The sequence below is a fragment of the Crinia signifera genome, chromosome 9 (genome assembly GCF_055691185.1).
Source record: "Crinia signifera chromosome 9, ASM5569118v1, whole genome shotgun sequence".
Lineage (NCBI taxonomy): Eukaryota > Metazoa > Chordata > Amphibia > Anura > Myobatrachidae > Crinia > Crinia signifera.
This window is the reverse complement of record NC_139225.1, coordinates 150,570,561-150,583,026: the sequence shown is the minus strand read 5'-3', so window position 1 is coordinate 150,583,026 and position 12,466 is coordinate 150,570,561.

The following is a 12,466-nucleotide window of genomic DNA, read 5'->3' as shown; positions in this document are numbered from 1 at the left end:
AATGGAAATCGTTTGAGGATAGTGGGGTGCGCTCTCCCAACATTGATACGTCACTAGCCCATGCCCCTTGGACAGGGGATGGGCTACACCATCCGCACAGGTGGGATGCGAGGGGAAAGTTGAACACCAACGATGTGTGAACGGCGTGATGTGATCTTACCCCTCTTTTTCTCTATGACCGTTCTTTAGGGCCGCCACCCCTTTTATAGATCAATATATATAGTTGTCAATCAATAAATTTGACATTCATATTGAAACGCCAGCACTTGTGCCTGTCTCGTTATTTTAGTGTTAAGTTTTATAAGGTTTAGATAAGTTTATTAAAGTGTGGGGCATAAAGATTGCCGATGGTAAGTTTAAGGCTAATTCTGTATAAAAGCAAGATCTAGACCCCAAATCAATTCTTATAAGAGGTCCAGGATAAGTTACTTTCAGAGCATGGACACGTTGAGCCAGTGGCGTAAGTTCATCCCAGTTGCCTGGAGGCAAGATTAATGTTGGTGCCCCCCTCCCCGTGCCTGATTTAAAGCTGACTAGATAAAGTGTAAAGGTACACTAGAGCACACATATAGGATGGTGAAGTACACTGTTGCAATGGTGATGTACACATGGGCATTCACTGCACTATAAATATATGTTGGTGAGGTAGATAGGATCACACAAGTAGGACAGTAAGGTACACTGGAGTAGGCTGCTGCTGCAGCGTCTACTACCCTGGGTAGTAGAGGTTGTACTAATTTTAGCCCCGCTACCTTCCAGAAGAGCTGCAAATGCTGGAGGAGGTGCGGGGGGCATATGCAGGGGTCCCCGCTAAATGCAGGAGTCCAGCCCACCCTTCCAGGAGGCCGGGAGGGTGACCCGATTTTTGGGACCCTCCCCGCTATTCCAAAATGTATCATCAGCTTCCAACAGTGAAGGCAGTCTTGGAGGGCATATATACAGAAGCAGGCCAGATAGCTACAAATGAGTGTCATCACTGAGACATCAATGACATCTCTAATTCTGTACAGTAGGTATACTTTAAGAAAGGAGTATGGACCAGATGTACTAAGGGATTTTTCAAGCCTGTACTACCTCTTTTATACTAACAAGCCAGGTCACACCCGGGAATTTAGAACCCTTTTACACTTGCCTCCTGACCTGGTTGCCCGGGGGGGGGGGGGGTTTGGTGTCACCGAAGGCAGCTACCGGGTCGGCACTGGGAGATGCTCTCATCTTCACCCTGCTTCTTCACTCACTGTCACATGTCGCCATCACCCGGCAGCAGCTCCCGTCGCTTCAGTGTCCCTCCCGGCTCTTGCTCTGCTCACTCAGGCGCCGGCGGATGTCAGGGGACCGACTTCCGCAGAGAAGTGAGCAGCCAGGTTACAGGGAGGAGCGGTGATGCGGCTGGCCGCTGCGTACAAGGAGGGGAGGGGCACTCGCACCCGGCGCACGGCTGCCGCATAAAAGAACTGCGGCACACTATTAAGCATGTGAACATCGGAGGAAATTAAGCCATTGCCCCCTTTAAGCCGGGCGCCCGGCGGCAGATGACTCCATTGCCTCCGGGAGTTCCGCCACTGCGTTGAGCCCATTCCAACATCTCGATATAAGGGCCCCCGTACCACAAGCAACCTGACTGCCCCCATACAGTGGATGAGACCATTTTATGTCAACCTATCAAAGAGTGTTGGCGGGTCCATGTGATGTCATTTATTTATTTATTTACAGTTTCTTATATAGCGCAGCAGATTCCGTTGCGCTTTACAATAGTAGAGCATGACGTCACGCAGTCATTTCTCAGTGCTCCTCTGGAAACATCTAGGTTGGCCAGGATATCTTTATGGGGCCCCTTGGGACCTGCAGGGTCCTAGGCAAGCACCAAGGTAGCCTTGTGGAAAATCCACCTCTGGTCAGAAGGAACCACAGCCAGTAAAAGTATCTATAGGGGATGACTGGGCGGCCCTTTTTCCATAACTCCCAACAGTCCTGATTTTTGCGGGACGGCATTCGCACAGCATTTATTAACAGCAGCCGGAGTGGCTGGGGGCATGCCCAAAGTAACGCCAAATGGTAGTCGTGGCAGCAGCTGCATTATCACGTAAGACCACACCCATTTTTGGGAGTGCGCAGTAGGAGTCCTGGTTGGGACGAAGTTAATTTTGGGAGGAATGATTTACCCCCCTCCAAAGTTTATACCCAAACCCCCTCCAGTGTTTTTGTGAGCAGCCAGAGAACACTCACATAAATGCAGTGAGTACATATAAACTTCACACAGACAATCAAACCCAAGACCTCAGTGCTCATTGCAAGCGAGCAATCCTAACCACTACACTAACCTTGAATAATTCTGAGAGCTCTGAATATCCTGCATCATATTTGGGTACTTAGTATTTCCTTTAGCTGTGTGATAGTTATTTATGTGCATTGTACGTGGTAGAACAACGCCCAGACTTTGCAGTTTCACTATTGGAGCATCAGATGTTGATTATTGCTGTTCCTCTCCCCCGGGCACCTTCTCCTGGCATGTCTCAGTATGCTGAACGCTGTGGGGACTTGTTTATAAACTTGCCAGTGTGCAGGAATGACATAGGGTGATGCTATTGTAGTATTGGGGGGGCATTTACTGGTGGCATTGTGCTGGCAAACATCAATACCATGCTTGCTAGCAACCCCTATACTGGAAGTTTTCCTGCACCGCTTTATAGAGTAAAGGGGAAATTTGCATTGGTGATGGCCACAGTTCATCCCTTTGCACTGGATCATGGGAGTCAATCGGTCCCCCACATGTTCACACGGTTTTTATGCGCATGTGCAGCCGCTGTGTGTGCACCCACATCACTCTTACGCAGAAGTCTGAGCGGGGGGCGTGGAGGGGCGGTGGGCCGGGTAATTTGCATATGGGAATGCCCAGCATTTCACGGGCGTTCCCATGAGAACGCTGGGCGTGCCCATGCAAATTGCCCGCTGACGCGGTTGTGGGGGGCCGGCAGCTAACCTCAGCGGAAGTCAGCTGCCCTCCCTGTCCTCGCACAGAGCACCCGCCGGTCTGAGACACCATAGAGGTGTCTCAGATCTTCCAGCGCTGAAGAAATTATTCGATGGTTGCTGACCATCGAATGATTTTTTCCCCCGCACCCAAGGCTGCGAATGGATGATTATGCCAATCATCCATTCTCAGGGGTTCGGGGGAGCGGGCGGTCCTTGGTGTTTTGCAGCCTTGCGGGTCAACCAGAATAAGTGCCCATGTCATGAAAATATTGAGCACACACTCAAAAAAAAAAAAAATACCCACAGGTGAGTTTGTTTACTTTGCTGGGTCAGTAGTTGTTCCACCTGGCAGAAATCCTGAAAACATGGCCTGTCGGTGTTACTTGAGGACTGGAGTTGAGGTTCCTGATATTTGATAGCGGGGTTTAGCGGAACAAGCTGTGTTGGTAGAAAAATAAAGAAGTGAAGAACATGGTGTATTAGTCACACACCCGGCGCAGGTCACTGATACACTACTTCCATGTGGTGTTGTCATTACACACAGGGAAACTCCAGGCTGCGCTAACAGAAGCTTTCTGTGTGATTGCAGCTGCAGCGCCATTCACATCATGCACATTCTAGCGAGGGATCTAGCAACGACGACGCCAGGGCTAAGCCGACTGGCAGAGAAAGTAGAAATTCTAGTATGGAGTCGCTGGGTGAATAGGATAAATGTACACCTATAATAAAAGCAGATTTATGCATTATACATCCCACAATGCACTGCTAGGCCGGCACACAGGAGAAACATAATGTTCTGACTTAGACACCAGCAGGAAGTATACAGATATTATGTAGGCAGCGGTGATTGTCAGGGGGACGGTAGAGGTAGAGCTGGCTTTAGGCAGATGCCTAGGGTGCTAGGATCTGATGGGGACACCATTGACCCTGCCCATCAGAAAATGAACAATGTCTATGAGGAAGACATTCTTGTACGTAATACTGGTGGCAGCTGTGGAACGTGGCCAAACATTAAAACAGATATTGAAAAGATCTTCCGGTTCCTGCAGCATGGAGTAGGCTACAGGAGCTCCGTTACCTAACTGAGATACCAGATGAGGACTGTCTAAAATACATCTCCATCCCCGCAGCTTTAAAGCATGGCACGGCTTAATAAGCTCTGAATTCTGATACGCGGGAGGCCTGAAGTGATTAAATGTCACTGGTTAGACGAGGGGGCGGATGCCCACCGAGTGAGGGACGTAGGTGCGCACAGTGGGGCAGATGTATTAAGCCTGGTGAAGAGATAAACTGGAGATAAAGTTGAAGGAGATAACGCACCAGCCAATCAGATCCCAACTGTCATATTTCAAACACAGCTGATTGGCTGGTGCGTTAACTCTTCCAAGTTATCTCCCCTTTATCTCCAGTTCATCTCTTCTCCAGGCTTAATACATCTGCCCCAGTGTTCCCAGTGCGACCCAGAAGAGACAGCGTGACCTTGCAGCTAGCATGGCATCACCGAGGACGCGGCATCTAGCTCGGAGCTGAGTCTCTACTGCGACGGAGCTACTAGTCCCCCGCTCCCCCCTGAGACTCAGAGAGACGGACACAGCGGCCCCACTGTACCTAGAGTGGAACCGCAGGCAGCAATTACAGGCCCGCTGGCGTATGGTATGAGAAAGCCTAATCAGTGCCCGGCTATTGGGAAATTTACACCGGAGGATCCGGGACTAAATAGCCGCTGGCAGATAGCATATTCTGGTACATGTGGCGTACCTGTACAGTGCCCTACTTTTTTGTTTTTCTATTTGGGTAGGTTTTTTTCTTTTCCTCTTGTAAAGATAAGCAAAACAGTGGGCTTAAAGGCCAATAAATCTCTTTGCGAAGAGTATTAATATTGACTGGGCCTAATACTGACGCATGGAGAAATACCTTTCGCCAACTATGCCATCAAAAGCCCAAAGGGAGCTGCTGAACACACACGCCAGACAGCAAATAGTGCCGCGGCCATCTCAAATCCTAGCAAAGCAGCAAAGAAATCGGGCTCCCTTATTACTAGCAACAATCAGGAAGAGGGAGCTTTCCCACCTCTAACTCATAACATGGGGGGGTGAAGAGTATCAAGCAACGGTAAAGGCTATTAAGCCAACTCTGGAGCCCTTGCTACAGACCCAAGCTGAGGTCATGGAGCGGTCCGTAGATGAAATAAAAGGTCAGATAAAACAGATTTATGACCATGTACACGAGACAGAACAAAAAGTAGGAGAAATATTCCAGGACACCGCTTTCTTAAAAAACAAATGGCAGAAATACAGAAAGCCCAACAACAGATAGGCCTAAAGCTAGATGACATCGAAAATAGGTCTAGAAGGAATAATCTCCGATTGGTAGGCCTACCTGAGTCCTTGAAAGGCCCTTCACTTAATCATTTCCTCCGTAACACACCGCCAGAACTGCTAAATATTCAAACAAGCTGTACAGATCTAGTAACTGAGAGAGTCCATAGACTGGGCAAGCCCAGAGATGGAGACTCTGAAAAACAGCGTCCAAGACCAATTATTTTTAGGTGTTTAAACTTTCTTCATAAGGAGGCAATATGGACAGCGTCCAGGAGAAAACACGATTTAAAATGGGATCAAGGGCTAGAAGAGAATTTAGTCTGATATGTACAGAATTAATTAAAGCAGGCAGAGAATTCACACTCATGTACCCAGCACGGCTTCGGCTATTTCATGGAGAAAAGTACAAAGATTTTTCCAATCCAGCGGAAGCAAAGACATACTTTAGATCAATCTGTGCCTGAACCATACGAATAGTACAGGCCTCCTTATATGCAACCTTATTAGAAAGAAATAGGATTGGAAAATATAAGTCCAAAGAGAACATATATTAAAATCTTGGCTTAGAAAGAATGTTTATAACGAACTGAATGTATTTTTGTTGTTGTTTTGGCCTTGTTCTCATAAATAGTGAGTGTAAGAAAATGTAGGGGTAAGGTCAGGAGCTTTAACTCAAGGGAAGGGGCAATGGAAAGCTAAAGATGGGGATAGCAATTTCAATCATGCTAAGTGTTCTACTCCATCTTCTTTCCTTTGCCTTAAGGAAGTTTATTTTGAAAATGTATGTAAAGGGGGAGGGGGGGGGCCTTTGCGCCTAAGTGGACACTTAGGGGACTTCCTCTTATTTTTTAATTGTTGTGTGTGTAATTCCCCTTGTTCTTGTAATCCTTATGTGTATCCCATCCCCTACCTGGTTAGGAAACAAAGAAATATGAGACGAAATACATTTTAAAAAAAATGATTTAAATTTGCTACATGGAATGTATGGGGAATGAACTCGCCACACTTTATAAAATCAACTCCACGCCGACGTGGATACTGGGGATATGACGTAGATAGTGGGGATATTAACCATTGTGTCATTTCAGGGCTCCAGAGCCACTTACGTAGTTTACGTAGGCAGCATAGTGCTGTATTGGTGTTCTCAATACACCACTACGTAAACTACGTAACTGCCGCTGTGAAACTAAACAAGTACCGTAACTTGTTTACAAGAAACACATCTAACGGAAAAAGAAATTGGGAAGTTGAATACGATGAGGAGAAAAGTTATAGCAGCCGCAACCTTTAACTCAAAAGCAAGAGGAGTAATATTAATTGCGTCACACTTACAGTATAATGTAAACTCTGTGATTAAGGACAAAGAGGGAAGATATGTGGTAGTAGATATATGTATAGAAAAGTTAGATATGTACTTTGTACCCTATATGCTCTAAATACCTCTAATAAGGGTTTCTTCCTAAAGATAGCAACAATTCTCAGACCATTTGCTACATGCAACCTTATAATCAATGGAGATTTCAACCTAGTAACCTCCAATTATATGGATAGAAATGTACAAACTATAAACAGACCCCCATCCCCAGATACGGGGTAAAATGGCTCTGTGAGCGTTTAAAACTTGTTGATATATGGAGGGCTATGTAACCAGTTGAGAGGGAATTCACATGCCATTCAAAGGTACAGTATATGATTCCTTTTCAAGAATCGACTATATATTATGCTCTGAAGCTTTATATTAAAGAATGCTAACAACAGAAATTGAACCGATAGTAGTTTTGGACCATGCATTGGTTTGGGCAAAAATAACACTAACACAAGATAAAGGGTCTTCTAGACAATGTCGATTTCCAACTCACTTGGCTAAATCAAGCAAGTTCAGGGAAAAATTGAAATCTTTCTCGGAAGATTATACAGAAAATAATAAACTGCAGGCCAAGGAAGATCCTCAACATTTTTGGCAGGCAGCAAAGGCTGTCATAAGAGGAGCAGTGATTGCATATGAAGCAAAGGCTAAGAAAATACATAGAAAAACATATAGGGAAGTCCAACAAACACTCACGGACACCATCCAAAGGTTTAAGATAAATCCAAATACATAAACAAAATAAGATATCTCGTTAGCAAAACAACAATTGGAGAATAATTTACAGTTCATAGGAGATCAATATATATTTCAAAAGGACTTTAGATTCCATAAACTAGGGAATAGGTGAGGTCAAATATTGCCAAATCTCCTTAGAAGTCGGTACTCACCAAAAATAATATCAGGCTTGTTAGGACAAGATGGAATAAAAAACCAATAATACACAAATAGTAGAAATATTTAGAACATTTTATGAAGATGTTTATACCTCCCGACAATGCAGCTAAAAATTCCTTTTGGAATAAAATAAGTTTACCCCAGATTCCGCAAGAACTCACCACAAATATTTGTTCCCCGATAACAAACACAGAAGTCCAGATAAGCCATAAAGGCTCTCAAATTAAACAAGGCGCCAGGCCCGGACGGGTTCGCGGGAGAATTCTATAGGATTTAAAAAAAAACGATATTGTAGAGGGTCTTACGAGGTTCTTCAATTCAATACTAAAACTACATAAAATGCCACAGTAGTTCAACTCAGCATTAATAAGGGTATTGCGTACGAACCGTAGAGATCCAACTCTACCTGGGTCATATCGTCCAATATCATTGTTAAATGTGGACTAAAAAATATTCACAAACATTTTTGCAGACAGAATAAAAATATATTTACTAAGTTTAATAAATAAAGATCAAACAGGATTTATCTGGGGGAGGCATTCTACTTGCAACATTAGGAAGGTTATGGCGGTGGTACATTGGCTAGAGCAAACCCAGAATAACACTCCAAATATATTAATGGCCCTAGATGCTGAGAAAGCATTTGATACGCTTTCATGGGACCACCTACTGGAAACCTTAAAAAGATTTGTATTCCCAGGAGAATTCCTGGAAATTCTAAAAGCTATATACATAGACTGCCCCAATCCCAGATCCTATGTAATGGATATCTATCGGACCCTATTAAGATATCTAGAGGAACAAGACAGGGCTGCCCGATGTCCCCTCTCTTGTTTGTTTTTGCGATTGAGCCATAAACCATAGCTTTGAGATCCAATAAGGACTTTCATGGTATAAAATTGGGTATACATGACATCAAAATCTCACTGTTTGCCGACGATCTACTACTTTTATTTTATTTTCAGATGTTTCATTGCCAACCTACCATTATCTCTCTTGGGCTGTGCGGCGGTAATAACATCAGTATTATTTCCCAAGCTATCTTATTTGATCCAGATGCTGAGGGAAATGGTTCGGTTTGGATCCCGCACAAAGTTACCCCCACTCGGGATGGGGGGGATCAAGGGAGATCCCTGCCCCCCGTGTTGGGGTTTGGCTTGAGTTGCCTGTTACCAACTAATATATGTGTGTCTTGGTACCTAATTGGACAGACGCTACACAGTTGGTGGTGCTCCCGTGAGTCCGAATAAACACTTAGACAAAGATGGGGAGAGAAAGAGGACTCTGTTTTTGGGGCACTCTTGTGATATGGTAGTTAGATAATAAAACTTAGCTTTTATTGGGTATTTTAAAATTGGGGGCTATAATTCTAGGATAGGGTAGCCGTTAAGTTAGATCCGTCTCCTTGTAAGCAGTGAGCTTCTTTTAATATACGCTATGCACTGGAGATAATGGAAAAAGTTCCAGATTGGTGCTATAATTGGACCAATTTGGATTGATGATGTGTTGCCTAGTGAGCCTTGCGGCAAATAGTAACTAGGGCTCGTTAGAGGCAAATTGTAAGATTGGAAGGGGTTAATTCCCTATAGTTTATGGAGACTGCTCGCACAATAAGCGTAAATCTTATTTGTACTAGGGTGAGTAGTACCAGTGTTGGCACCGCTGTGGTTTATTGTGTAGATAAACTTCCCCTGGTTTGGGTATTGCACGGTTCAGTGAGTATGGTGCACAGCTTAAGAGTCTGTGCTCATAGTACGGGCCTGGCTGCTATGTGAGCTAAATTATGCGCTGCGCCTGATTGTCTCTGCACTACAGGTTTGACACAGTACAATAACAATTTCAGTAGCTGTACCACAAGCTGCTCTGGAAGTGAGCTTTCTGCGCTACAGGTTCAACACAGTACAATAACAATTTCAGTAGCCGTACCACATGCTGCTCTGGAAGTGAGCTTGAACGTGTGTTTGGCTATTAGTAAAGCACAAATAATTTAATGAACACAAATAGCTTTATATTGTTTACAGTTAGGTATCCACGTAACTAGTTACAATTTCAGTAGCCGTACCACATACTGCTCTGAGAGTGAGCTTGAACGTGTATTTGGCTATTCAATGAGCGCAAAAGGTTTGTTGACCACAGATAACTGTGTATTATTCACAGTTTGATATCCACTTGTAATACACCAATCAGCTGGTTGTCCACAGTTGTTGCTCTTGAATTTGAGCTTTATGTAGACACCTTGTTGCTCAGTGAGCGACAGTTAATCGTTACACAGTATAAGCAACTGTTGCTAAATGGAGTAAGCATATATAGGTTAACAACTCACAGTGTGGTATCTGCTGGAATGCCTGTACATCATACATGTGAACGGCCCACAGAAATTGCTCGTGAGTTGAGCTTAAAGTACACCCCTTGCTATTGAGTGAATATCTGCTGACAATTTCAACATACAATAAAACTTTAGCTGGTGTTGACTTATGCTCTATCTGAAATTAAATGCATTTCTTCTGGCCCGACAAAACACTGAATGTTAATTACAAGGAAAGCACAGTAAGGTTCTGGTCACAGTAAAAGTATGCTCGTCGTTAATTTCAAGAAGTGCAGGCTATTGTGACCGTGTCGACAGTGGGATTTGATCTAAACAGTTAACAATCTGTGACACTTAGTAACCTGTGCTCATCCCTGAAGAGCTGGTTAGCAGTTGTGATTTCTGCTTTCCTAGAGTCATGCAGACGTGCATTGGACTCCAGGATGAGAGAATCTCAGTCTGCGCTGCGGGGTCAGGTAGTGATAGCGGAGGTAGACACTTCTGCTGTAGACAGTGGGGTTAGCAGTGTGACCCTGTTGCTAAAGGTAGCATAGCAGGATGTTGGACTGCCCCAATCCTGTCAATGAGAGAGTGTCTGGATGGTAAAGAAGAGGTGCTGGACAGAGAGGGAAAAATAAGTTGCTGGTTGGCACCTCTGGGTATATCCTTCTGCTTCCCACTGAGTCGTGCTCCCGCAGTGGACTCCGTGGGTGAGAGAGGTAGGTTAAGAGGGCTTTAGAGCATAGTATAGTAGACAGGGGGGTATAGTAGATCGCTTCTACTGTCAGTGTTAAGTGCCTGGTTGCCCTGTTGTATGCCGACAGAGCAGGGACACCCCAGGCAAGTCACTGATGAGAGAGCGAAGAGAATACCTTTCCGACGTTATTCAAGTTTCCCTTTCTGTTGTCTCCTATGTCTCCTCGTTTGCCAGCGCTGGTAATCCTCCCAGGTGGATACGATTCCACAGCCTTGTGGTTGGTGCCTGCCGGTGGCTGGTAAATAGCGAGGGCACTGGGCAGTTTAGAGGCTGAACCGGAGGAGAGTGGAGGGCAGCGCGTGTCTGCGCTGGGTATTGTATCCTGGCTGGGTGGGTGGAAAGGTGCTGGACGGCTTGGTAGCCAAGACGGGGGAGAGGGGAGAACGGTGCGAGCCTGCGCCGGGTGTTCTCTTCCTCTCTGGTGCGGCTGCTGCTGCGTGCGGCTGCGGTGATGAGAGCTGTGTGCGGCTGTGTTGCTCAGCAGTCTCCCGACACTGACCCACCGGCGCCGGTGGTCAGTGGGGCTGGATGACGCGCGTTTCGCCTCAACGGCTTGTTCACATCAGGTGACCACCAATAAGGACTTTAATGGTATAAAATTGGGTATACATGACATCAAAATCTCACTGTTTGCCGACGATCTACTACTTTTATTTTATTTTCAGATGTTTCATTGCCAACCTACCATTATCTCTCTTGGGCCGTGCGGCGGTAATAACATCAGTATTATTTCCCAAGCTATCTTATTTGATCCAGATGCTCCCCATGAGGATTTCGAGAGGGGATAATTCAAAACTGTAATAGGGCCTTCTCGAAATTCTTATGGACAAGAATTGCGCTAAATAAATCATAGTTGAAGGCGGTCTAGCAATCCCAAATATAGAGATGTTCTCGATGGCTGTTACCTTTAGATATATATAAGACTGGTTACTACGGAAGTCGATATATACAAACTTTGATCTAGAGGAAACCTTAGCGGCACCATATTCATTGAGTGCATTACTACAGTACATACTCCAAAAAGCTTATTGCTATAAAAACCAATTTGTTATTCTCATCCGTCCATCTATCCTGGATAAGGATCCATAAACATCTGCAAAGTTCATATACCAGATCTAAATATATAATATGTGGAAACCCCCTTTTTGTACCAGCCTTGGAAGAATAGGGAAGGAGAGGTATTATGGACATTAAAGATTTTTATGACGCAGGAGGAACAATTTATACTTTCCACTCTCTGATAGAAAAGTGTAACTTAGGAACGGCACAATTTTATATGTATCTACAATTAAGACACTATATTCAAAGTCTCACGTCACCAACACTCACAATTCCTCTAAATCTCTACACTAATTAATGTAAAAAAGTAAGGGTACTCTTTACTTAGAACGGCGCCCAGGATTTTGATCGTGGGCATCGTTAGTAAAAAATCTCGGGCATTGAATGCACTAAAAAATCGGGTGCGATGCGACCGACGAGATGCCCGCGATTTCCCATAGGGAACAATGTTAAATGTCTCAATTGACCCAATTTTCCTGTTCAATGCCTCAATTGACCCGATTTTTCCATAGGAAACAATGTTAAATGGGCCACAGAGGCCAAATAGGCACCCTGAAGTGTATAATGGCCACCCGAATTGTTAACGCCACCCCACGATCAACGTCAACCCGAAGCGTGGCGAGCGCAACGAGCCCGCGAGGGGCGGCGGTACGCGTCCTACGACCTTTTCATACCCCCACTATCCACGTCGGCGTGGAGTTGAGAATAGAAATTGTGGCGAGCGCAGCGAGCCACCGAGCCCGAAGCGTGGCGAGTGCAGCGAGCTGTGAAGCCGTCCCCTCGCGAGC